Source organism: Amblyraja radiata, unplaced genomic scaffold, assembly GCF_010909765.2.
Source record: "Amblyraja radiata isolate CabotCenter1 unplaced genomic scaffold, sAmbRad1.1.pri S109, whole genome shotgun sequence".
In the NCBI taxonomy this organism is placed as follows: domain Eukaryota; kingdom Metazoa; phylum Chordata; class Chondrichthyes; order Rajiformes; family Rajidae; genus Amblyraja; species Amblyraja radiata.
In genome coordinates this window covers 5,044,561-5,070,334 of record NW_022630099.1, presented here as the reverse complement: position 1 = coordinate 5,070,334, position 25,774 = coordinate 5,044,561, and the positions used below count along the sequence as shown (strand labels likewise).

The following is a 25,774-nucleotide window of genomic DNA, read 5'->3' as shown; positions in this document are numbered from 1 at the left end:
ACAGCTAACACTTCCTCCAGCTTCGTGTCATCTGCAAACTTGGAGATGGTGCATTCAATTCCCTCGTCCAAATCATTAATATATATCGTAAATAGCTGGGATCCCAGCACTGAGCCTTGCGGTACCCCACTAGTCACTGCCTGCCATTGTGAAAAGGACCCGTTTACTCCTACTCTTCGCTTCCTGTCTGCCAGCCAGTTCTCTATCCACATCAATACTGAACCCCCAATACCGTGTGCTTTAAGTTTGTATACTAATCTACGTCTAAGAGTCCTATCTAGCTCTCTCTTGAAAATATCCAGAGAACCGGCCTCCTCCACCCTCTGACGCAGAGAATTTCACAGACTCACAACTCTCTGGGTGGAAAAGTGTTCCTCGTCTCCGTTCCAAATGGCCCACCCCTTATTTTTAAATTGCGCCCCCTTATTCTTAAGGGGTAAGCCATTAGGAGAGATATTTTGTGATGGGCAAACATAATAAAAGGAAGTTAGTAAATATGGGGTGTATACGTGTGTACGTGTGTGTGGGCTTCCATGGAAAGGAGAACAACACAGAACAGGCAGCAGAAACAGGAAATTGCTAAACACTTTCGCCGACCATGAACTGCCAAGTCATACATCTGGTAAACAAGCCCTATGGCCCAACTCAGACCGCAAGAAATTGATGCAGAAGTAGGCCATTCGGCCCATTCAGATTAAGAATGAGGGACCGGCCATTCAGGACTTAGATGAGCACACACACACAGACACACACACACACAGACACACACACACACACACACACACACACACACACACACACACACACACACACACACACACACACACACACACACACACACACACACACACACACACACACACACACACACACACACACACACACACACACACACACACACACACACACACACACACACACACATACAACCAATGCCCCCAAGTCCATGAGTTCAGAGACTATTAGGAGGTTCTACTGGACTTTACAGTTTTCAGGCTCCTGCACCTGTTCTTGTGAGAAGAAACGTTGTGTCCTGATCCAGGTGAAGCAAATGTTGCCCTGGTCAAATTCAGCAGGACAATGGTTCGATTATGTTATTTATTGAAGGGATACAAGTGATAGGTGCAGAATTAGGCCATTCGGCCCATCAAGTCTTCTCCGCCATTCAATTATGGGTGATCTATCTCTCCTACGCTTGGTCTCACCGATGTAGAGCAGCTGACACCTGACCCGAGTTAAGGGGTATGGCGAGAAGGCAGGTACGGGATACTCAGTTGGATGATCAGCCATGATCATATTGAATGGCGGTGCAGGCTCGAAGGGCCGAATGGCCTACTCCTGCACCTAGTTTCTATGTTTCTATGTTTCTACACTTGGGTATGTAAAACAAACAACCTCACTGTGAGTATAAAGTATTTATTCAAATCGCAATAATGCAGAAGAACCGGAACTGTTAGATCTTGGGAGGTCATGTTGCAGTTGTACACGACATTGGTGAGATCGCATTTAGAGTATTGTGTTACGTTCTGGGTACCATGTTATAGGAAAGATATTGTCAAGGTTGCAGGGGTTCAGAAAAGGTTTACGAGGATGTTGCCACGGCTACAGATTGTGGGCAATAGGGAGAGGTTGAGTACGCTGGGTCTCGAAGGGCCAAATGGCCTCCTCTTGCTCCTATTTTTCTATGTGTCTGCGTGTCTATGTTTCTATGTTCTGCCATTGTTTAAATATTTAGTCTGAAGAAGGGTCTCGACCTGAGGCGTCACTCATTCCTTCTCTGCAGAGATGCCGCCTGTCCCGCTGAGTAACTCCGGTACTTTGTGCCTACCTTGGATATGAACCAGCATCTGCAGTTCCTTGGTACATGATGTATTAACTCTTTATTCCGTCCGCAGAACCGGTGGCGAATGTCAATCTGCGATCCAACAATTCCGAGCCGGTGGAACAGCGAGACCCCGTCGTGTTGACCTGCAGCTCCCGGGGATCTCAAGTGAAGCGGGAATGTGTTTTCAACAATCAACCCATCCAGCAGAATGACAGGATAAATATATCGGGAGACATTCTGATCATTGACCCAGTAAACAGGGCTGACACAGGGATGTATAAATGCATCGTAAGCAATGGACTGAACAGCGGCATCGATGAGACCTACCTGGTGGTTTTATGTAAGTACAGAGGCATTCCAAGTGTGTAGTTTTCATTTAGTATCAGTAATAGGGCGGTCACGGTGGCGCAGCGGTAGAGTTGCTGCCTTACAGCGAATGCAGAGCCGGAGACCCGGGTTCGACACCGACTACGGGTGCTGTCTGTACGGAGTTTGCGCGTTCTCCCCGTGACACGTTGGGATTCAGGAGATTGAGGGGGGGATTTTATAGAAACTTACAAAATTCTTAAAGGACCCCCTCTCTCTCTCTCTCCCCCTCTCTCTCTCTCCCCCCTCATCTCTCTCTCTCTCCCCCTCTCCCCCTCTCTCCCCTCTCGCCCCCTCTCTCACCCCTCTCTCCCCTCTCTCCCCCTCTCCCCCCCCCTCCCCCTCTCTCCCTCTCTCCCCCTCTCCCCCTCTCTCTCTCTCTCTCTCTCTCTCTCTCTCTCTCTCTCTCTCTCTCTCTCTCTCTCTCTCTCTCTCTCCTCTCTCTTCTCTCTTCTCTCTCTCTTCCTCTCTCTCTCTCTCTCATCTCTCTCTCATATCAGTCTCTCTCTCTCTCTCTTCTCTCTCTCTCTCTCGATCATTCTCTCTCTCTCTCTCTCTCTCTCTCTCTCTCTCTCTCTCTCTCTCTCTCTCTCTCTCTCGTGTCATTTGTACTTGAACGTATTTCTCGAGTCAGGGAATCACACTCTGCGCATCTACTATTTCAGACAATGGTCTGGGAGCTGGTGCGATCGCTGGGATTGTGATTGCAGTATTGGTTGTTGGTGGAGGCGGGATCGGAGCTGGAACAGCCTATTGGATGAGGAAAAAACGGAACAGGTAACTAAATACATTTCTTCATACTCAACCTGCATTTGACACCGTCTGCCAAGCATCACGGCCACACCATTGGAATAAATAATTATCTGAATGATGTCAAGTTGGGAAAAGGGGAAGTACAACGGGATCTGGGGGTCCTTGTTCATCGGTCACTGAAAGTAAGCATGCAGGTACCGCAGGCAGTGAAGACAGCTAATGGCATGTTGGCTATCATAACAAGACGAGGTTACTATCGGAGCAGTTCCGGGCCCTAGTTAGACCACACCTGGAGTATTGTGTGCAGTTTTGGTCTCCAAATTTGAGGAAGGACATTCTTGCTATTGAAGGAGCCTAGCGTAGATTCACCAGGTTAATTCCCGGGATGGCGGGACAGTCATATGCTGAGAGAAAGGAGCGATTGGGCTTGTACACTCTGGAGTTTAGAAGGATGAGAGGCTATCTTCGAAACATAGAAACATTTAAAAAATAGAAAATAGGTGCTGGAGGAGGCCATTCTGCCCTTCGAGCCAGCACCGCCATTCATTGTGATCATGGCTGATCGTCCCCAATCAATAAACCATACCTGCCTTCTCCCCATATCCATTGAGTCCACTAGCCCCTAGAGCTATATCGAATACTTTCTTAAATCCATCCAGTGACTTGGCCTCCACTGCCCTCTGTGGCAGGGTATTCCACAAATTCACAACTCTCTAGGCGAAAACGTTTTTCCTCTCCTCAGTATTAAATTACCTCCCCTTTATGGAGGCAGGAAAATTGTTCCCGATGTTGGGGGAGTCGAGAACCAGGGGTCACAGATTAAGAATAAGGGGTAAGCCATTTAGAACGGAGATGAGGAAAAACGTTTTTCACCCAGAGAGTTGCGAATCTGTGGAATTCTCTGCCTACTTGCATGATATCCTAATCATAGGAAAAACGCTGAAATTAGGTAAATTAGCTGTTTCAGCCACAACACTCACATTTGAGAAGTTGGGGTTTCTCATCCATCCAGTTAAATCCAAGTTGATAGCAACTAGATTTATTGATTATTTGGTATTTATCATTAACTCTAGTAATATGTCTGTGACTCTGCTCTGGGGCAAGATAGAGTTAATAGAATCCTGTAACACCCTTGTTGTTATGGAGCAACCATCTATTCGACAAAAAGTCAGCGTAATTGGCAAATTAGTGGCAGTTTTTCCTGCTGCACAATTTGAGCCTTTGCATTTACAACATTTACAACGTGCAAATAAACAAGCACTCAAATACCATTTAGGTCATTTTAACAGACCTATGCGGTTACCAGCTGAAGCTATATCAGAGTTACAATATTGGACCACCAATATTCGGCATTGCTCCAGTAATATTTTGGTCAGCAAACCTTCAGTTTATTGTGGGATCATGCATCACCTGCATGTTCAACTACAGATTGACAACACTACAGCGGTGGCATATATTAATCACATGGGTGGGATCTGTGATCATTTAGCTAACCTCATTTGGCACCGGTGTATCGAAATAAGCATTTGAAATTCAGCTACCTATTTTCCAGATAGGATTAATATGGTGGCGGTCACCAGGTCACGAAAATGTAATGGCAACACAGAATGGATGTTGGATCATAAAGTATTTAATGACATTGCTGCTCGATATGGAACGTCGGATATCGATTTGTTTGCATCTAGGCTCAATCACCAGTTACCAAAGTATGTTGCATGGGAACCAGACCCAGGGGCTGTGGCGGTAGATGCATTCTCGCTACACTGGGGAGGAATGTTCTTTCATGCATTCCCTTCATTTTGCCTCATCAGTCGGTGCTTGCAGAAAATCCAGCAAGACTCCGCTTCAGGCATATTGGTAGTGCTATTGAACACATGACAACAAACTAAACTGAACTGAACACTCCCAATAGACAAGGCACAAAAAGCTGGAGTAACTCAGCGGGTCAGGCAGCATCTCTGGAGAATATGGATAGGTCATCTGAGATGTGTGTGTGTATATGGGGGGGGGGATGGGCAAGACTTAGACTTATACAGTCATAGTATGAGACAGCGCCGATACAGGCCCATCGGCCCAACTTGCCCATACCAGCCAACATGTCCCAACTACACTAGTAGAAACATCGAAAATAGGTGCACGATGAGGCCATTCGGCCCCTCGAGCCAGCACCGCCATTTATTGTGATCATGACTGATCGTCCCCTATCAATAACCCGCGCCTGCCTTCTCCCCATATCCCTTGATTCCACCAGCCCCTGGAGTATCTAACTATCTGTTAGATTATTTTTTTGCCTCTCCCAGGAGATCACGAGGTTTTTGGGGTGGAGAGGGGTGATAGCGGTATAAAGGGGAGGGTAGTGTCTTGTGTTCTGTGTCTTGTGTCTACTGTTTGTGGGTAAGTGTGTCTGTTTAGTGTTCAGCCATGAGCGAATGGCGGTGCGGGCTCGACGGACCTGGTGGTCTACTCTCGCACCTACTTTCTATGTTTCTATCTAACTATCCCACCTGTTCGCGTTCCCTCCAAACCTATCCTACACATATACCTGTCCAAGACTTGTTTGGATAGTCCCTGACTCGGCGGGCCGAATGGCCTGTTTCCGCGATGTATCTCTTCAACTGAACTAACCTATAAGTTGACGTTGTTTCCTGTATATATTTATCTAGGCCGGAAGCCGAACCTGGGACGAAATACGACGCGAACAGGAGTCCAAGGGGACAGAGTGAGTGGATTCTGAGTGAACCCCGGAATTAAAGGATGTTCCTTTAGGAAGGAGATGAGGAGGAGTTTCTTTAGCCAGAGGGTGGTGAATCTGTGGGATTCGTTGCCACAGATGGCTGTGGAGGCCACAAGTCAGTGGGTATTTTTAAAGCAGAGATAGATATGTTGTTGATTAGTGCGGGTGTCAGGGGTTATGGGGAGAAGGCAGGAGAATGGGGTTAGGAGGGAGAGATAGATCAGCCGTGATTGAATGACGGAGTAGACTTGATGGGCCGAGTGGCCTCATTCTGCATCTATCACTCATGAAATTATGACCTTTAGATTCTCAACTGCCCTGTCACTGAGTGGAGGGAGAGTGCCTCTATTAGTTGGATTTGATGTGATGATCACACCGGCGCCCAGTGTAGATATTTGCATTTAAGACGGTGGATATTAACCCAGATACTTGTTCTGTTCGTTGAAGTTTACTTGAATTTTAACACAAGGAACTGTGTAGAATTATGCAATATGTGCCAGAGTACCTCAACGGGTCAGGCAGCATCTCTGTGGAGAACGAGGACAGGTACAAAGTGCTGGAGTAACTCAGCGGGTCAGACAGCATCTCTGTGGAGAACGTGGTCAGTTACAACGTGCTGGAGTAACTCAGCGGGTCAGGCAGCATCTCTGTGGAGAACGTGGTCAGTTACAACGTGCTGGAGTAACTCAACGGGTCAGGCAGCATCTCTGTGGAGAACATAGACAGATACAAAGTGCTGGAGTAACCAAGCGGGTCAGGCAGTATCTCTGGAGATGCGCTTCGGGTAGGGACCTATCCTCGGAACACTTCAAGTTCACCTGTTCAACTCAAGATAGTGTGAGCTGGGAATGGAAATATCAGCTGATGAAAAGTGAAGTCCGCGTTATTTAGATTTTCATCTGATCTCAGTTGCTAGTCCTGTGTTCACAGGATAATGGGTCCATTACCAGGGAGGGAATTGGAGAAACTTGGGAGCTAGTACAGTGGAGACGGGCCGAATATTCTTCCTTTGCGCTGGGCACATGATTCTGGTGCCCTTGACTTCGTGACTGAACGCGTTGTTTTATGTCTGCAGCTGCCTCGGCCACAGATTCCGAGGACGGACTGGCAACCTATGAAAATCTCCCGGGTAAAGATCAGGTTGGTACCGGGTTTTCTTTCATGAGATGAGTTTTGTTATTTTGTGAAAGGTGACAGTGGAGTTGTGGAACAGTGCTTGGAATTGTCAACAGTAATGCACTCGGGGCACCAGTCTTCCTTGTCTGATTCCTTTGTGGGACACCTTCAACTTCCTCACGAACTGGTGGCGAATCTATGAAATCCATTGCCTCAGAAGGACAGACAGGACAATGGAATTCTTGCTTGCTGCAGCACAACAGAATTTGTAAACATAGTACATAACAGATGAAAAGAAAATCAGTGCTTATATATACACACTCACTAGGGCTCTGTACAACTGCACAAGGACGTCGTTGCTCCTATACTTCTTAAATCCTTACATTGGCTCCCTGTATGTCAGAGAATTGATTTCAAAATCCTGCTGCTCACCTATAAATCACTACATGGTTTAGGACCAAAGTATATCACTGACATGCTTCCACTATATAAGCATTCTAGACCGCTAAGATATTCTGAAACCAATCTGTTAGTGATTCCCAGAGTAAATACAAAACATGGGAAAGCAGGATTTAGTTACTATGCAACAAATAGCTGGAATAAACTTCCTGAAAATTAAAGACTTGCCTCAACTTTGACCACTTTTAAAAGAAGACTGAAAACTTTTATGTTTACTTTAGCTTTCAGCTAAATCTTAACTACATTGCACTTTTAACTTTTGCACTTTTATAATGCATTTTTAATTTTGCTTTTCTTTTCTTTTAATTCTTCTATTTTGTTTAATTTTATTATTTCATTTTATTGTATGATGTTTTTATGTGAATCACTTTGAGTCTGCCTCGTGTATGAAATGTGCTATATAAATAAAGTTGCCTTGCCTTGCCTTGCCTATACTCAACTCCTCTGGTTATGTAGGCCAACTAGCCATTCGCTTTCTTCACTGCCTGCTGTACCTGCATGCCTACTTTCATTGACTGATAAAAACACATTATTGAAATGCACGGAATTACTCTGAACTGAGCGCCTTAGTTAGAGAATTTCTACCGTGGAAACATGCCCTGCGGCCCATCTTGCCCACAACGGCCAACATGCGCCATCTACACTCGTCCCACCTGCCCTCGTTTGTCCCATATCTCTCCAAACCTGTCCGATCTATTTACCTGTACAGCTGTCAATTAAACGTTGGGTTAGTCCCAGCCTCAACTACCTCCTCCAGCAGCTTGTTCCATACATCCACCACCCTCTGTGGATTAGGTGGGGGAATCTTGGGTAGCATCGACCAGTGGGGCTGAATGGCCTGTCTCCGTGCGGCATGGCTCTGTGAATATCAAAGACAATTCAGACGGTGGATGGATACAAAAAGCCGGAGTAACTCAGCGGGACAGGCAGCATCTCTGGAGATAAGGAATGGTTGACGTTTCGAGTCGAGTCCCTTCTTCAGACTGGGGAGGGGGCGGGACAGAGATAGTCCCAGCCTCAACAACCTCCCCCGTCTAAAGGAGGGTCTCGACCCGAAACGTCACCATGTCCTACTCTCCAGAGATGCTGCCTGTCCGGCTGTGGTAGTCCAGCTTTTTGTGTGTATCTTCGGTTTAAACCAACATCTGGAGTTCAATCCTGCATGTAATTCAGACGGTATTATGTTTAATCTTGCAGGGAACCACTCGCGCGTCAGAGGGAGACGCCACATATATGGTAAATTCATTTTCTTGTTGATTCCTTTTGAAGTAAATGATCCAGGTCTAAGGCGGCTCGGTGGCGCAGCGGGTAGTGTTGCTGCCTCGCTCACAGCGCCAGAGACCCAGGTTCCATCCGAACTGTGTATCAATGAACTGCAGATGCTGGTTTAAACCAAAGATGGACGTAAAATGCTGAAGATAGGCCTCGCCCCGAAATGTCCCCCATGCCTTCTCACCAGAGATGCTGCCTGTCTCGCTGAGTTACTCCATCACTTTGTACCTGTCCACGTTCTCCACAGAGATGCTGCCTGTCTGACCCGCTGAGTTACTCCAGCACTTTGTACCTGTCCACGTTCTCTACAGAGATGCTGCATGTCTGACCCGCTGAGTTACTCCAGCACTTTGTACCTGTCCACGTTCTGCACAGAGATGCTGCCTGACCCGTTGAGTTACTCCAGCACTTTGTGCCTGTCCACGTTCTCCACAGAGATGCTGCATGCCTGACCCGCTGAGTTACTCCAGCACTTTGTACCTGTACGGCTGATTGGGTGGAAGCTGTTTGCCTTGCACGATAGTCTAGCCCTCTCCATATTTGTCTGTAACGATGTGTCCATTTCCAACAGGGTCTGAGGCTGGATGATCGATCGGTTTACAGGGAACTACGGAGGTAGCCGGGCCGTCCCATTGATCAGCTCGTTGTATCAACAAGGTTCACAAGGTCACAATTTCACAAGTTATTGGAGTAGAATTAGGCCATTCGGCCCATCGAGTCTACTCCGCCATTCATTCATGGCTCATCTCTGCCTCCCAATCCCATTTTCCTGCCTTCTCCCCATGTATTGTGTTTTTTTTTAAATATATAAATTATGATGTTTTTATAAATGATATACCAAGATTTTATATGTATTTATGATATTTGATATGCAATGCATTTTTAATGTAATGTTGCCCCTTGTCTGGACCTTGATTCCGTAATAAAATGTATTATTATTATTATTATTATTATTATTATTATTATTATTATTATTATTATTATTATTATTATTATTATTATTATTATTATTATTATTATTATTATTATTATTATTATTATTATTATTATTATTATTATTATTATTTTTCTATGAAATGTATCGCAATAGCCGGACACAGCTTGTGGCCGCTCGCACGTCACCCCGTGAATAGTAGATGACAGTCCATGGCAGAGATGTTGTATGGAGCCACATAACACGGAAATAGGCCCTGGCAAAAACCTATCGATGTCCAACATGATAGACACGGAGAATCAGAGAAAATAGGTGCAGTGGTAGGCCATTCGGCCCTCCGAGCCAGCACCACTATTCGCATGGCTGATGATCCACAATCAGTACCCCGTCCCTGCCTTCTCCCCATATCCCTTGACTCCACTAGCCCCTTGAGCTCCATCTAACCCTCTTAAATTCATCCAGTGAATTGTCCTCTACCGCCCTCTGTGGCAGAAAATCTAACAATCTTATATACAGGGGCTCCAAAATCTGTACCCGTGTTCTGAATCCCCCCCCCTCCAACAATTACGCATTGGTCCCGTTAGTCATAAGAGCTAAATCTAACTCTCTCTTGAAAACATCCAGTGAATTGACGTCCACTGCCTTCTGTGCCAGAGAATTCCACAGATTCACAACTCTCTGGGTGAAAAATGTTTATCCTCATCTCAGTCCTAAATGGCCGACCCCTTATTCTTAAACTGTGGCCCCTGGTTCTGGACTCCCCCAATATCGGGAACATGTTACCTGCCTCTAGCTTGTCCAAGCCCTTAACAATCTTATGTGTTTCAATGAGATCACCTCTCATCCTTCTAAACTCCAGTGAATACAAACCCTGTCAACCTATCCTCAGATTCTGGTGAACTTCTACCGCTGCAGCATCGAGAGCATCCTTACTAACTGTATCACAGTATGGTATGGCAACTGCTCTGTCTCCGATCGGAAAGCACTTCAGAGGTGAAAACGGCACAACGCATCACTGGTTCCTCACTCCCCTCCGTTGAGTCTGTCCAGAGCAAGCGATGTCTGCGAAGGGCACTCAGCATCGTCAAGGACTGCTCTCACACCATCCGGGAGGCGCTACAGGTCTCTCCGTTGCCGGACCAGCAGGTCCAGGAACAGCTTCTTCCCTGCGGCTGATACATAGACACATAGGAACATAGACAACAGGTGCAGGAGTTGAGGCCATTTGGCCCTTCGAGCCTGCACCGCTGTTCAATATGATCATGGTTGATCATACAACTCAGTATCTTATAACCATATAACAATTACAGCACGGAAACAGGCCATCTCGGCCCTACAAGTCCGTGCCGAACAACTTTTTTCCCTTAGTCCCACCTGCCTGCACTCATACCATAACCCTCCATTCCCTTCTCATCCATATGCCTATCCAATTTATTTTTAAATTATACCAACGAACCTGCCACCACCACTTCCACTGGAAGCTCATTCCACACCGCTACCACTCTCTGAGTAAAGAAGTTCCCCCTCATGTTACCCCTAAACTTCTGTCCCTTAATTCTGTCCTGCACCTGCTTTCTCTCCATACCCCCTGATCCCTTTAGCCACAAGGGCCACATCTAACTCCCTCTTAAATATAGCCAATGAAGTGGCCTCAACTACATTATGTGGCAGAGAATTCCACAGATTCACCACTCTCTGTGTAAAAAATGTTTTTCTCATCTCAGTCTTAAAAGACTTCCCCCTTATCCTTAAACTGTGACCCCTTGTTCTGGACTTCCCCAACATCGGGAACAATCTTCCTGCATCTGTCCAACCGCTTAAGAATTTTGTAAATTTCTATAAGATCCCCCCTCAATCTTCTAAATTTTAGCGAGTACAAGCCGAGTCTATCCAGTCTTTCTTCATATGAAAGTCCTGACATCCCAGGAATCAGTCTGGTGAACTTTCTCTGCACTACCTCTATGGCAAGAATGCCCCCCCCCCACCCCCCCCCCCCGCGGACACTCCTTCCCCCAGTGAATGAACTCCCTCCCCGGAAATTGCACTACCGCTGATGGATAAACACAGAAACATTTACTGTAACATTATTTCTGCGTTCGCACCTCTGCGTGAGATGCTAACAGCATTTCGTTGTCTCTGTTCTTGTACACTGCACAACGACAATTAATCTGGTGAACCTACGTTGCACTCCCTCAATAGCAAGAATGTCCTTAGTGGACACATTTTTTCCACATTTCAGTCCTTATTCTTAAACTGGTTCTTGATTCCACCAACATGGGGAACATTTTCTTCCTGCATCTAGCCCGTCCAATCCATTGAGAATTGTATGTGGTTTCCATTAGATCCCCTCTCACGAGATCGCAGCTATTTACAATATACATCAATGATTTGGATGAAGGGATTCAAAGTAACATTAGCAAATTTGCAGATGACACAAAGCTGGGTGGCAGTGTGAACTGTGAGGAGGATGCTATGTGAATGCAGGGTGACTTTAAGAGCTCTATCTAACTCTCTCCAGAAAGTATCCAGAGAATCGGCCTCCACTGCCTTCTGAGGCAGAGAATTGCACAGACTCACCACTCTCTGTGAGAAAAAGTGTTTCCTCGCCTCCGTTCTAAATGGCCGACCCCTTATTCTTAAACTGTGGCCCCTGGTTCTGGACTCCCTCAATATCGGGAACATGTTTCCGGCCTCCAGCGTATCCAAACCCTTAACAATCTTATATGTTTGAATATGATCCTCTCTCATCCTTCTAAACTGCAGTGTGTACAAGCCCAGCCGCTCCTTTCTCTCACCATATGACAGTCCCGCCATCCCGGGAATTAACATTGTAAACCTACGCTGGGCTCCCTCAATAACAAAAATGTCCTTCCTCAAATTAGGGGACCAAAACTTGCACACAAACTCCAGGTGTGGTCTGAATAGGGCCATGTACAACTGCAGTAGGACCTCTTTGCTCCTATGCGCGACTCCTCTTATTATAAAGCCCTACTTTGCTTTCTTCACTGCCTGCTGTATCTGCATGCTTACTTTTATAGACTGATGAACAAGGACCCCCCAGATCCCGTTGGACTTCCCCTTTCCCCAAATTGAATTGAATTGAATTGAATAAATTTTATTAGCCAAGTATGTACATATACAAAGAATTTGCGTTGATGCTCCGCTCGCAAGTAACAACACGATATACAGTAGCCAATTAAAATAAAACATTATAATTTAAACATGTGAAGAATGAAATAACATCAGAGGGGATCTTATTGAAACAATAGCAAGAATGCCCTTCCTCAAATTGGGAGACTCAAACTGCACACAATACTCCATATGTGGTCTCACTAGGGTCCTGTACAATTGCAGTAGGACCTCCTTGCTCCTAAACGCAAATCTTCAGGCAATGAAGGACTCGCGTAGATGGGGCAAGTTGTGTCAGCATCGATGAGTTGGGCTGAAGGGCCTGTGTCCATGCAGAGTGCGTCTATACATTGATGGCCTCCCTTCCCCCTTCTCCCTACCGTCCCGTTTGCATTCTCTGACTTCAGGAAGGAACTCTTATCTAGAGGAAACAGAACAGATGGTGGCTGTAGATTAGTTTATCTGTTCCTCATGCCGTATCTACACGCAAACACCCCCATCTGTGTACAGCAAGCAAGCTTCTTACAAAATTCTTAAGGGGTTGGACAGGCTAGATCCAGGAAGATTATTCCCGATGTTGGGGAAGTCCAGAACTAGGGGTCACAGTTTAAGGATAAGAGGGAAATCTTTTAGGACCGAGATGAGAAAATCATTTTTTACACAGAGAGTGGTGAATCTGAGGAATTCTCTGCCACAGAAGGTAGTTGAGGCCACATTTCATTGGCTATATTTAAGAGGGAGTTAGATGTGGCCCTTGTGGCTAAAGGGATCAGGGGGTATGGAGAGAAGGCAGGGATGGGATACCGAGTTGGATGATCAGCCATGGTCATCTCGAATGGCGGTGCAGGCTCAAAGGGCCGAATGGCCTACTCCTGCACCTATTTTCTATGTTTCTCTGTAAGCGAGGGAGGTACTGAGATACAGAAACTCGCCTTTCTGCCCACCGAGTGCATGCATGCCCCAGTCGACCCATTCTTTCTTTTTATGTCAGTCCCGCCATCCCGGGAATTAACCTGGTGAACCTACACTGCACTCCCTCAATAGCAAGAATGTCCTTCCTCAAATTAGGATACCAAAACTGCACACAATCCTCCAGGTGAGGTCTCACTAGGGCCCTGTACAACTGCAGAAGGACCTCCTAGATTTTTTATTTTTTTTTAACTTAAATCTTTATTGATTTTTCAGAGACATATACAAAACAGTGCAACACCATCACCATAAATAAAACAAAATAAGAAAAACAGCAATCAAAATAAAAATAAAAAATAGATAGGGGGAAAAAAGGATTCAATAAATAAACAAATTGGAATAAGACCGTGTGGTTCACTTACCAAATTAAAAAATGAAAAAACATTACATTGATTAGTTATCTGGAGATAATTCAATATTCATACACACATACAAAAGCTGCAAGGCTGCTTCGCATGCACTGATTGGGAAGTTTTCCGCGCAGCTGGTGACCTCCACGACTACACGGACACAGTGACGTCATATGTCCAATTCTGCGAGCAACTCTGTATCCCTTCAAGAACGGTTAAACAATACAACAATAAGCCCTGGTTCACAAAAGAAATTCAACAATTAAGAACTGAGAAAAATGCTGCATATAAATCTGGAAATAAGCAGGACTATATGGCTGCAAAATATAAATTAAGGTCTACAATAAGGAAAGCCAAACACAATTATGCCACCGAAATAGAACAAGAAATCTCAACCAACAACACTAGAACTGTCTGGAAAAAACTTCAGGAAATCACCAACTACAAATAGAAATCCACCCCCATCCCTGAAAATGATCATCAACTCCCAGATAAACTGAACATTTTCTATGGCAGGTTTGAACAGTCTCCAGTCCTTCCACCATCGACCCCCTCTCCTCTTCCTCCCCCTCCATTCCACATCCAGGAGGCCGAGGTGAGGACTACCTTCAGGAGACAGAAGAAAAACAAATCAGCAGGCCCAGACAACATCAGCCCAGCAGTGCTCCATCATTGTGCTGCAGAACTGGCCCCCTGTGTTCACCAACATCTTCAACACCTCCCTCTGCCAATGTTCAGTGCCCCAGTGCTTCAAATAATCCACCATCATTCCTGTGCCCAAGTCTAACACAACATCCTGCCTCAATGATTATAGACCGATTGCCCTTACATCCGTGGCCATGAAGTCATTTGAGCGCATTATTCTCGCTCACCTCAAAACCAGCACTTCCTCCAACATGGAGCCACATCAATTCGCATATAGAGCCAACAGGTCAGTAGAAGACACAGTCAACCTGGCCATTCATCACACTCTGCAACACCTGGAAACCGCCAACACTTACGCCCGCATCCTGTTCTTGGACTTCAGTTCGGCATTCAACTCCATCAACCCGGTCAAACTATTCCATAAATTAACGGACATGAACATTGACCCCTGCATCTGTCACTGGATCCATAGCTTCCTTTGGAACAGACAACAAAGGGTGAAGATACACAGCACCACATCTCACCCTCTGCACCTCAGTACAGGAGCCCCTCAGGGCTGCGTCTTGTCACCCTGGTTATTCTCACTCTATACAAATCAACTCACATCCAAGTATAGTTCAGTCAAAATATATAAATACGCAGATGACACAACCATCATAGGTCTCATCTCTAACAACAACGAAACAGAATACCGCACTCAAACACACAAAGCAGTCACTTGGTGCACAGATAATAACCTCCTACTCAACACATCAAAAACCCATGAACTTATCATTCATCTCAGACGAAAGGCACAACCCAAGACCCCCCTACTCATCTCTGGAGAAACCCATATCCACCACTGACTCATTCAAAATTCTTGGCACTCACATAAGCAATAACATCAAATGGAAAATCAATTCAGATCACATTTATAAAAAAGCCCTTCTTTCTCCGCCAGCTCAAGAAGTTCAGAGTGAGGAAACATCTCCTAATCCGATTTTACACATCCATCATCCAAAGCATGCTCACTTCATCAATAACAGTTTGGTACAGCAGTTTGGACACTCACTCCCGTAATAAACTACAGCGCATTGTCAACAAAGCATCCAAAATCATCAGCACCCCCCTCCCATCAATAGAATCACTCAATCTCAAACGGTCCGTGTCAAGGGTGAAGAAAATCATTTCTGATCCCTCCCACCCAGCTCACCACATCTTCCACCTGCTGCCCTCAGGGAGGCGCTACAGCTCATTGCCTGCCAAAACATCACGATTTAAAAACAGTTTCTATCCATATGCAATTCGAACTCTGAACACTCTATGACAATATCACAAAGCCACCTCGTGCATGTACTGTATACTGTATGTTGTTTGTGTTTTATGTTATGTTTGACGGGAATCAGCTTATTGTGTAAAATCCTGTACTGAATATTAATTCCACCAGCTTGACTGTGTGGTCATTAAATAAACTGAATCTGAATCTGAATACCATCTAGTTCTATATAACGCAATCTTCCCATATCTAACTCGGCATTTATCTAATTGGTGTCATGGTTCAAATAAACAGTCCATTTTCCCCAGATCTTCTCAAATGAATTCTCCTGGACTCTCAAGGAATATGTCAATTTCTCCATAGTAAAGATATCTCGCACAATTTCTAACCACTGTTCCTGTTTTGAACTTTTTTTCATTAAGCCACTGCCTGGTAGTGGCCTTCTTACTTGCTGCAAGCAAATTTTTAATCAAATATATATGTTCTATTTTTACAATATCTTTAATGAGCCCCAGATACATCACAGGGCAGGTATTTGGGATTTTATAGCCCAATATTTTTTTTACAGCTGCTTTAACGTTTTACCGATATGGCCTTATCTTTACACAGTTCCAGAAATATGCGAGTGGTCTGCCTCCATTCTCCCACACAGCCTCCAACAGTGTTGTTGGACAGCAAGTTGTCTGCTTTTTATTTTGGGTGTTATAGAAAAGCGAGATAGATTCTTCCAGCAAAATTCTCTCCATACTAGTGAGCTTGTGGATGAACATTGTGTTTCACACATTTGATACCATTCTTCTTCTGTTATTTGAATCTTTCTTTCTGCTTCTCATTTTGTTTTTATGTAGAGCGTTGATTCTCCCCCATTTCCCACCAGAGCTTGGTAGAAAGCAGAGATGACCCGAGACCCCTTCTGTTTGTATGCATCCACAATCACCTTGATCACATTATTTGAAGTTTCATCTAGTTCTGGCCTTATCTCTTTTGTAAAGTAGTCTCTTAATTGCAAGTATCTAAAAACATCTTTGTTTTCGAGACCATACTTTGACTTTAAATCTTGGAAGCTCATAAACTCGCCATTTTCTGAAACTGTATACATTGCCGTTATGCCTTTTTGTGCCCATTCTTTGAATCTTGAATCATACACCCCTGGCTTAAACTTTGAGTCATATGCGAACCACTTCAATGCGTGAACCCCTCTTTATACTTTGTATTTTTCCACTATAACATTCCATATTTCTAACGTAAATGCTACTATTGGATCCATAGCATGTCTCAAAGCCCCTCTCAGATATTTGTCTCCCACCAAAATCTGGGTCTGGTAACCCTGTATCTCCCTTTCCATTTCTTTCCATCGAGATTCATAATCAGGTCTACACCAACAAGTCAGAGGTCTGAGTTGAGCTGCATAAAAGTATTTCCTCAGATTTGGTAAAGCCATTCCACCCTTGCTTTTCGGCAGTTGAAGTGTTGTTAGTTTTATTCTTGTTTTTTTGCTATTCCAAATGAATCTAGAGATCATTTTATCCCAGGCTATGAATTTGTCTCGGGGGACATTAATTGGGAGAGATTGGAATAAATATAGTAGTTTAGGTAGGATATTCATTTTACCGTTTATATTCTGGCACTGAAGTCTAGTGTCTTTATGTCTATATGTTTAACGTTGGCCTAAACATAGATCAATATGTTTCAATGAGATACCCTCTCATCCTTCTAAACTCCAGAGTGTACAAGCCCAGCCGCTCCATTCTCTCAGCATATGACAGTCCCGCCATCCCGGGAATTAACCTGGTGAACCTACGCTGGGCTCCCTCAATAGCAAGAATGACCTTCCTGCGTCGACACCACATCCAGCCTCTTCCCCCGCTTCATAAAATCAGTCTGAAGTTGGTCACCATCACGGAACATCACCTGTGAATGTTCTCCACAGATGCAGAGGTCATGTTGCAGTTGTATAAGACGTTGGTGAGACCGCATTTAGAATATTGTGTTCAGTTCTGGGCACCGTGTTATAGGAAATATATTGTCAAGCTTGACAGGGTTCAGAAAAAAATTATAGGGATATTGGCAGACAAGAGGGTGTGAGCTACAGGGAGAGGTTGGGGGCAGGGCTGGGACTATATTTCTTGGAGCGCAGGAGGATGAGGGGTGATCTTACAGAGGTGTACATAATGACGAGAGGAATAGATCGGGTAGACAGACGCACAGAGTCTCTTGCCCAGAGTAGGGGAATCGAGGACCAGAGGACACGGGTTCAAAGTGAAGGGGAAACGATTTAATAGGAATCTGTGGGGCAACTGGGTGTATGGAACGAGCTGCCGGAGGAGGTAGTTGAGGCTGGGTTAGGGTCTTAACGATACCCATCCATGTTCGCCACAGAGATGCTGCATGTCTGACCCGCTGAGTTACTCCAGCACTCTGTACCTGTCCACGATCTCCACAGAGATGCTGCCTGACCCGCTGAGTTACTCCAGCACTTTGTACCTGTCCACGTTCTTCACAGAGCTGCTGCCTGACGCACTGAGTTACTCCAGCACTTTGTACCTGTCCCTGCAGTAGCAACCTTCCTCCAGTGGTCGCCGCTGTTGTCCGATGAACCGGACCGCTGTGGCAGGCGTTGTTATTGGGAACCTTCATCTTTTGAGCGGGGAATAAGGACACAGAACGCTGGAGTAACTCAGCGGGTCAGGCAGCATCGCTGGAGGGAAGGAATGGGTGGCATTTCAAGTCGATACCCTTCTTCAGACTGAGCGTCAGAGGAAAGGGAGATATATGTAGAGAGATATGGAACAAATAAATTAGTTATGCCCCTGTCCCACTTAGGAAACCTGAACGGAAACCTCTGGAGAGTTTGCTCCCCACCCAAGGTTTCCGTGAGGTTCCCGGAGGTTTTTGTCAGTCTCCCGACCTGATTCCACTACCTGCAACATCCGGCGACCACCTGCAACCTCCTGGAACCGCACGGAAACCTTGGGTGGGGCTGATCATGGCTCATCATCCAACTCAGTATCCTGTACCTGCCTTCTCTCCATACCCCCTGATCACTTTAGCCACAAGGGCCACATCTAACTCCCTCTTAAATATAGCCAATGAACTGTGGCCTCAACTACCTTCTGTGGCAGAGAATTCCACAGATTCACCACTCTCTGTGTGAAAAAAGTTTTTCTCATCTCGGTCCTAAAATATTTCCCATGTATCCTTAAACTGTGTGACCCCTTGTGCTCGACTTCCGCAACATTTGGAACAATCTTCCTGCATCTAGCCTGTCCAACCCCTCAAGAATTTTGGAAGTTTCTATAAGATCCCCCCTCAATCTTCTAAATTCTAGCGAGTACAAGCCGAGTCTATCCAGTCTTTCTTCATATGAAAGTCCTGCCATCCCAGGAATCAGTCTGGTGAACCTTCTCTGTACTCCCTCTAATGGCAAGAATGTCTGTCCTCAGATTAGGGAACGAAAACTGTACGCAATACTCCAGGTGTGGTCTCACCAAGGCCCTGTACAACTGCAGTAGAACCTCCCTGCTCCTATACTCAAATCCTTCTGCTATGAATGCTAACATACCGTTCGCTTTCTTCACTGCCTGCTGCACCTGCATGCCTACTTTCAATGACTGGTGTACCATGACACCCAGGTCTCGTTGCATCTCCCCTTTTCCTAATCGGCCACCAGCCGGGAAGCTGGGAAGAAACTGTCCTTGAATCTGGATCACACGGGGAATCTTTCATTCACCCCTGCTCCCTCTCTATCTCTCTCTCCTCCCATTTCTCTCCCTCCCTCGCCCTCTCTCTCTGATCAACGTGCCGTTGTGTTTTGTGATCAGCTGAGCCGAGCTTTCCCCGCCTCCTGTGACGCGGGCGAGCAGTGATCTGGGCGGCGGCGGCAGCAACAGCGGCTCAGACTCCCCGCTGGCTACGGAGAGAGGCGCTGCTCCGTCCCGATGGCGGACTGTCGGCTCACCGCGCTCCTCGTTTACCTTTTCGTGTTAACAGGTAAGTGGATTGGGATTTAACACCCGTTTGCGTAGAGATCAGAGGAACTATCGATGCTACCTTACAAATAGAAAAACAAACAGATTCAGAGTGCTGGAGTGACTCAGCGGGTCAGGCAGCATCTCTGTGGAGAACGTGGACAGGTACAAAGTGCTGGAGTAACTCAGCGGGTTAGGATAGGCAAGGTTTCGCGCCAAGACCCTTCTTCAGACTCTACTAACAGACCCAGTGTTTCTACCGGCCACTCCCCCCCCCCAACCCAACTCAGTCACCTAACCTAACTCAGTCACCTCGACCCGAAACGTCACGCATTCCTTCTCTCCAGAGACAATGCCTGACGCGCTGAGTTACTGCAGCTTTTTGTGTTTTTTTTAGCTCAAGCTAATTCATACGGTCGCAGGTTTTAAAAGCAGAATTATGCCATTCGGCCCATCAAGTCTACTCCGCCGTTCAGCCATGGCTGGTCTACCTTCCCCACCCCCATTCTCCTGCCTTCTCCCCCACACCTTCTGACAGCCACACTCATGTATCTCTGCCTTAAAAAAAATATCTGTGTAAGAAAGAACTGCAGATGCTGGTAAAATCGAAGAAGGGTCTCGACCCGAAACGTCGCCCATTCCTTCTCTCCAGAGATGATGCCTCTCCTGCTGAGTTACTCCAGCTTTTGAACCTGTCCACGTTCTCCACAGAGATGCTGCCTGACCCGCTGAGTTACTCCAGCACTGTGTACCTATCCACGTTCCCAACAGAGATGGCTTCTGACCGCTGAAAAGGGTACCAAGCATTCTGTGTATGACTCAGAAAAACATAATCATTGACTTGGCCTCCATCACCACTTGTGCAATGATTCACAGATTCACCACCCTCTGATTAAATAAGTTCCCTCTCGTCTTCTTTCTAAATGAACGTAATTTTATTCCGAGGCTGTGCCCTCGGGCACTAGACTCTCCCACTAGTGGAAACATCCTCTCCACATCCACTCTATCCAAGGCCTTTCACTATTCGGAGACGTTTCAATGAGCTACCCGCTCATCCTTCTAAACTCCAGCGAGTACAGGCCCAGCGCCGACAAACGCTCATCGTACGTTAACCCACTCATTCCTGGGATCGTTCTCGTAAACCTCCTCTGGACCCTCTCTCCATTCTGCCTTCTGCATTCTTCAACCAACGGCAGGAGGGTGAGCTGAGAAGAGACAGGTTGATAACAGATCGGCATTGTAGGATGAGAGGGGGCCTTATTGAAACGTATAAGATAATTAAGGGTTTGGACACGCTAGAGGCAGGAAACATGTTCCCGATGTTGGGGGAGTCCAGAACCAGGGGCCACACACACAGTTTAAGAATAAGGGGTCGGTCATTTAGAACGGAGATGAGGAAACACTTTTTCACCCAGAGAGTTGTGAGTCTGTGGAATCCTCTGCCTCAGAGGGCGGTGGAGGCCGGTTCTCTGGAGAGAATTATTTCAAGAGAGAGCTAGATAGGGCTCTTAAAGATAGCGAGAGATTCAGGGGATATGGGGAGAAGGCAGGAACGGGGTACTGATTTAAGATGATCAGCCATAATCACATCGAATGGCGGTGCTGGCTTGCAGGTCCGAATGGCCTCTACTCCTGCACCATATAGTCTTTGTCTGTTGTTTAATTGTAGTCGAGGGGGGATGTGGTCACATTTGACCTGACCGAATGGCGGGTAGCAGTGAGGGCCCGAATGGACTAATTTTGTTTCCTATCACTTGTGTACTTTCCCCGCCTCAATGCCCCGTTTCCCATCCTCAGGTGAAGTCGCAGATGTTACCATCGAGCCGGCCACAGTCATATTATATGTCGCATCGGGGGAGGACGCGGTGTTCACGGTGCGTCCGTCAAGTGCTATCGATGTGGAAACTGGGATTTCAAATCGAAAAGAATGTCAGTGGGTCGGAACAGGCCTGATTTCCATCCTGAGTACAAGTCACGGGTGGATTTAAACCTCACCAGCGGGTCGCTGACACTGAAGTCGGTGAACGAGTCGGACAACGGGGATTACACTGTGATAGTCACTGCAGTTGGCGGCGCTCAAGGCACAGCGACCATCACACTGCACGCACTCGGTGAGTTTGACCATGTTCATTGTCATTTCTTTACCCCCCAGTCTGTTGTTGCTCAAGTGATCTTCGTATCCTTTAATCCAGGAGAGAATGAAGATAAACATGTCAATAAATATGACATATTAGTCCTTATGTCCCGGATGGGACAATGAAATTCCTAGTTGCTGAATATGTGGATATGTAAACATTGTATATAACGGGGGAAGCGACAAAACATGAAAACGTTCGATAAATTATATAGTGCAAATAACTAATATTAATATAATATTTTCAGTTCAGAGGTCTGAGCGTATTCGATGCTGTGTTTAGTAACCTGTTGGCGGTGGGGAAGTTGCTATTCCTGAACCTGGACGTTACAGTCTTCAGGCTCCTGTACCTTCAGATTCAGATTCAAGATGCAATCTTTAATGTCATTGTGCAGTGTACAGTACAGAGACAACGAAATGCAGTTAGATTCTCCCCCCAGAAGAGCGAACATAGAATACAATGAGCAATAAATATATATACGTACATACAGTAGTTGTAGTGCCATTTTTGTGGGGGAAGATGGGCCTTCTTCCTGGTGGCAGTGGTGAGATGAGTGTGTGGCAAGGATGGTGTGGGTCTTTGATGATATTGACTGCCTTTTTGAGGCAACGAGTGCGATAGACCCCTTCGATGGTGGGGAGGTCAGAGCCGGTGATGGATTGGGCAGTGGTCACAACTTTAAAAAACATATATTTTTTTTAATTAGAAGCATATACATATCATAACCAAAACACGATTTGTTTAGCAGTTACATATTAACACAGCTTCTATTAATTTTTTTGACACATTTTTTTTGCAAGATAGTGCTATAGAAAGAAAGGAGGGATAAAAATAAAATAAAATCAATTATCAATAACACAATTTTGGAGATAAGTCCGTTGAACAGAAAATGTAATTATTCATCCAATCCTGGATTCAAGTTTCAGTCAAGCTTCCGTGCTGGACCAATTTTCCCTTTCAGAAAATCAATAAATGGAGACACATAGAAACATAGAAACATAGAAAATAGGTGCAGGAGTAGAGGCCATTCGGCCCTTCGAGCCTGCACCGCCATTCAATATTCAAATATATCCCAGTAAATAATTCTGATTTGTCAATTAAGACAAGAAAATCATTTTTTACACAGAGAGTGGTGAATCTGTGGAATTCTCTGCCACGGAATGTAGTTGAGGCCACAGTTCATTGGCTATATTTAAGAGGGAGTTAGATGTGGCCGTTGTGACTAAAGGGATCAGGGGGTATGGAGAGTAGGCAGGTACAGGATACTGAGTTGGATGATCAGCCATGATCATATTGAATGGCGGTGCAGGCTCGAAGGGCCGAATGGCCTCTACTCCTGCACTTTTTTCTATGTTTCTATTTTTCTAAGTCTAATTCTTTCCAAATGTAAGGTGTCAGACATCTCCAAAATGCAAATTTTAATTGTGGGGGTTGTTGGACTTTTCCAAAATATTAATATTAATTTTTTCCCAATTATTATATTATAATCAAGGACATTTATTTGGTTTGTTGTACGTTTTAGGCTTTGTTCTGATATTCCTAATATTACTAGTTTTGGATCAGGATCCAATTGGATATTAACCACTTCAGAAATATTTTTCTTTAAATATTGGTCCAGATATTTTTAATGTTTGTACAGTTTACAAAAGTATGAGTTAAATTAGCTTCTAAATATTTACTAGAATGTTGCCTGGGTTTCAACAACTAAGTTACAGAGAAAGGTTGAATAAGTTAGGTCTTTATTCTCTGGAGCGCAGAAGGTTAAGGGGGGACTTGATAGAGGTCTTTAAAATGATGAGAGGGATAGACAGAGTTGATGTGGACAAGCTTTTCCCACTGAGAATAGGGAAGATTCAAACAAGAGGACATTACTTCAGAATTAAGGGACAGAAGTTTAGGGGTAACATGAGGGGGAACTTCTTTACTCAGAGAGTGGTAGCGGTGTGGAATGAGCTTCCAGTGGAAGTGGTGGAGGCAGGTTCGTTGGTATCATTTAAAAATAAATTGGATTGGCATATGGATGAGAAGGGAATGGAGGGTTCTGGTATGAGTGCAGGCAGGTGGGACTAAGGGAAAAAAGTTGTTCGGCACGGACTTGTAGGGCCGAGATGGCCTGTTTCCGTGCTGTAATTGTTATATGGTTATATGGTTATATGGTTAAATATTGCCATTTGTCACAGGTGGGAGAAATATTTGGAAAAATTCTATTTAATTTTGTTTTAGAGTAGTGCAGTCTATGTAGTGCTTTATATTGTATTCAAGAATGTCTGGCATTTAACGAGTATTGATCTACATATTGTAGACTTTCATCCCAAATATCTTTTATTATAGGTTGGCCTAATTCTTTTTCCCATGCTTGTCTACATAGTTCCATCGGCGGGACCTCACTATCTAAAATAATATTATAAATGTGAGATATTAATTTATCTGTGTTAGGATGTTTATACAAACATTCATCAGGCTCCCTAGTTCTATATTATTGTGTATGTGATTTAACATAATCTCTAAGTTGTAAATATCTAAAAATGTTATCCATAATTCTGTTGTAACTCCTGAAATGAAAGGAAAATGCCTTTTCTGGAAAGATGTCCCATCTTTTTAATTCCATAATTTTTCTATTGTACAACAATCTTTATCCAACACAGGTTTAAATGAAGGATTATTTACAATGGGGTGAAGGAGTAATAAATTGTCCAATTTTAAAGTCATTTTTATTTGTTTCCAATTTCGTATACCACTATATATTATCGGATTTTCAATATAAGTTTTTTAATTCAATTTTGTGGGAGTTAACAAGATCGACTGTCTCTTAGTCTGAAGAAGGGTCTCGACCCGAAATGATAAATCCCCTGGGCCTGATGGTCTGCATCCCAGAGTCCTCAGGGAGGTTGGCTCTAGAAATAGTGGACGCATTGGTGATCATTTTTCCAATGTTCAATAGATTCAGGATCAGTTCCTGTGGATTGGAGAATAGCTAATATTATAAATCCTCTGGACCTGATGGTCTGCAGAACACCAGAGTGTGTTTTTTTCTATGCATTGTTTTGCCTTGTACATATCATTTTGTAAATAATCGATTTGAATTATTTTCGGTAATTTTCTATTAAGCAGACCTGTCTAACTAACCTCCTCTTGGCTCCAGGAACGAGTTCCCCTCATATTTCCCCCTGGTCGAATGCATTGAAACCCCGGACAGAGTTTACTGTCCCGTGTAGCGAGGTACAGTGAAAAGCTTTCTTGTCGCCTGCTATCTAACCAGTCAGCGGAAAGACTGTACATGATTACAATCGAGCCGTCCACAGTGTACAGATACAGGATAAAGGGAATAACATTTAGTGCAAAGTCAAGCCCGATTGAAGATAGTGCGAGGGTCTCCAATGAGGTGGATGGGAGGTCAGGACCGCTCTCTAGTTGGTGAGAGGACGGTTCAGTTGCCTGATAACAGCCGGGAAGAAACTGCCCCTGAATCTGGAGGTGTGTGTGTGTGCGTTCGTTTTCACACTTCCGTACTTCCTGCCCGATGGGAGAGGGGAGGAGAGGGAGTGACCGGGGTGTGAGACTGATCCGCGATGATGCTGCTGGCCTTGCCGAGGCAGCGTGAGGTGTAGATGGAGGCGATGGATGGAAGGGAGGTGGGTTTGTGTGTGTGTGATGGTCTGGGCTGCTTCCACAATTCACTTTGGTTCCTCGCGGCCTTGTGAGATTTTCTGGTCCTTCTGCAGTTGTATAGGGCCCTAGTGAGAACGTTGACCTCCCTCCCCCCCCCTTCCCACTGCGCCCATATTCCTCCAAAAATTCCCATCTCATCCCGAAATTCCTCAAGACAGAATGGACGGGGGGGGAAGGTTAGATAGTTAAATTTAT

At 45.1% G+C, this 25,774-nt stretch overlaps 1 protein-coding gene and 1 long non-coding RNA gene across 3 annotated transcripts in view; both read left to right on the top strand.

Annotated features, from left to right (window-relative positions):
- Positions 1–25,774, top strand: part of LOC116969136 (carcinoembryonic antigen-related cell adhesion molecule 5-like) — a 182,904-nt gene that overhangs the window by 92,600 nt on the left and 64,530 nt on the right. The window lies entirely within an intron of this gene.
- The window catches only part of LOC116969137, a 29,192-nt gene continuing 6,274 nt past the window's right edge, over positions 2,857–25,774 (top strand). Inside the window, exons 1-3 of one of the 2 annotated variants that reach the window (XR_004410638.1) lie at positions 2,857–2,968; positions 5,608–5,663; positions 6,754–6,818. This is a non-coding gene — a long non-coding RNA (uncharacterized LOC116969137). Of the gene's footprint in view, positions 2,969–5,607; positions 5,664–6,753; positions 6,819–25,774 lie in introns of those variants that run through there. The other variant, XR_004410637.1, reaches the window with a different exon arrangement.